Source organism: Lactuca serriola, chromosome 5 (assembly GCF_051521515.1).
Source record: "Lactuca serriola cultivar US96UC23 chromosome 5, Lser_US96UC23_V15, whole genome shotgun sequence".
In the NCBI taxonomy this organism is placed as follows: domain Eukaryota; kingdom Viridiplantae; phylum Streptophyta; class Magnoliopsida; order Asterales; family Asteraceae; genus Lactuca; species Lactuca serriola.
The window spans coordinates 362944121-362946799 of record NC_136412.1 but is presented as its reverse complement, the minus strand read 5'-3'; positions in this window follow the sequence as shown (position 1 = coordinate 362946799).

Here is a 2679-nt window from a genome sequence, read left to right as displayed (position 1 = left end):
TATTTATCTTTGTGATTCTTGCATGTGTTTATGTGTTTGTATGTATACAGGCGGGGCTTGATGACCGACATATCTGTTCCTACCGGGGCTCGATGCCGAATGGGGCCCATTATATGTTGATATATATGGTATGTTCGATAGTTATGGTTTGAGGTACTTCCGGTTCGAAAGGAAATGGGCAGGTGTGACATCCCAGAATTTATGTCAAAAATTATAATCGACCATTTCACCGTGAATCTTGTGATAATCTGACTTATTGAGTTTTAGTGCATCTAAAGTAAAATAAATACTTATTTCAATTATTGGGTGCATTGCGAATAAGCCTGATGTCACACCCCGACCAATGCGGAACATGTCGGGAGTGCGACGAAGCTCATGGATCACAGATAAACTGAATCTATAGCACAAGTAACATTTGTCTTCCATCATTAAGTTTGAATATAGGGTTCTTACAGACAATAATAGTACAATAGTTTCCTTAAACAGATAGGCAGATAACAAAAATTAGATAGCTAGGTCATCCGCAATCCATGACTAATCTTCTGTCTAAAAGCATGTCTAATGATCTCCTAAGAATACATGTAAGTTTGAGGGTCAACACAAAGGTTGGTGTGAGTCACAGGTTTTCTAAAATAATAATACTTTTAATATGATCTAAAAAGTATTGCCTTTGTTTCAAGTAAAACCGTATTTGGAAATGTTTGATAAAGATAGAAATCTAAATTGTGGTTTCTAGAAAATGAAATCTAGTTAAAGTTTATAGTGACAGTATTAAGGATAACGGATAAACAGATATACGGATATACAGATAAAGTTATCTGCCAATGTTGAACTTAACAACCGTAGATACGGATAAACGGATGAATAATAAGTATATTTGATAAATGTAAACGTAAAAGTATACGATACTTGTTTAAACTGTTGATAAAACTTAGGGTAGTGTACACAAGCACATGTATGAACCTAAGATACAAGTTCTATAACTTATATAAATATATAAATCTATATATTTATGTGTATGTATGAGGTACATTGAAACTACCAAGTTGATAACCATCTGTAAATCTAACACTCACCTTAAAGTGCGATTGACGAGTCGTTTTCGGGAATGGATGCGAGAAGGTCGGGATGTATTGCCGTGAATGCGACATTCCGAGAAAATTTAGTTTCCTATGGAAATAATATCATAAATTAATATGTTGAAGTGATTCCGTATTTTGACTAAGCATCGTGATTTATTGAATAATTTCCCAAGGTTTTATTAATCTAAAAGTTTATTTAAATAATTATTTATTTAAATAAATTTTTATCCGAAAAATTAATTTAATATTTTTCCAAAATTTTAATTTAAGAAATTTATTTAAATTAAAATTTAAGTAATCATTTCTAAAAATTTATTTAATCTAAAGTTTATAAAATAAATCATTCAAAAAAATAAAAATAAATTTTATTAAATTTTATATGGAAAGTTTAGATTTATTTTGAAAAGAATTTTCCAATATAGGGTGGATTCTGCACATTTTAATTAAAGTTTTGTTATTTAGGACCAGATTTGTAAACAATTTTGAGAATGGGGGCTAATGTTAGGCAGTTTCGAAGTTAAGGGACTATATGTTTTAAACTTAAACAAGGTTTGTACAATAACATCACATTTACGTATAGAGGAGGGTATCCCTCCAGTCTTCGTCTCATGCCTAAAGAACAAGAACAGACGAAGCAGGTCTCCGGTATTGGACCCTTTTGCGATCGACTGAACACTAAACAACATCAAGATAAAATGGAAGGAAGGTGGTGATGACTTACGAAGCAAGCAGTAGAACTGTGGGTGGTGGTGGCCGACAGTGGAGGTCTCACGGTGAGGTGTCACCTTCGCTGCCTTCACTGTTTCTTCCGTGGGCGCGGGCACAGGCATTACACAAGGTTGGCAGGGGAGCGTTAGGCCTTGACGTCTGGACATGCTAACGGACCATACGTCAACAAGTCCCCCCAGTCCGATGTGATTGGTGTGTGGCCAATGACATTGAATTTGACATAAACAAGGCAACAACACATTAAAGAAATAAAAAGAACGATTGAGCCTCAATCACGAGAGACGTGGTGTTGCGCGAAGGGCTTATGTAGCAATGGTTGGCTTGATACTCCTTTCGTCTCAAGAGTATAATACGGTCGATGTGATGCAACATAGCTGATGTCAGTAATGTGATGCGGGACGGGGCTGCTAATAATGTTATGCAGAGCAAGGATGATATGTGACAATGGTGTCGATAAATCGCTAGGACAAAATAGCTAAGAAGCGCGACATCGTCATACAGCCTCTGAGGTTGCTATGCGTAGCGGCTATTGTGCCAAGCTTCGAGGTTCATAAATCAAATTCAATGTACTCGGTCCATGGTTCCTGCCTCCTAGGCAGGACTAAGAGTTGTCCATAGAAACACCGTTGAGGACAACTCGCATGCTCCAACGATGGGGGATGAGACTCGTAGCCAGCGTCGGGTACCAGGTTATATTTCTACGCCCAGGGGAAACTTTGGGTGACTGGTCAGCAGTGCACACTTCGCGAGTCCCCTGTAAATGCTTTACAAATTGAGCTTTGCTCTGCGAGCCTGTTGTCGTCATGCTTTGAGTGCCGCGGCACTTGGAGCGGTTATTTGAAAAGACAACATAATCAAATTATAAGTC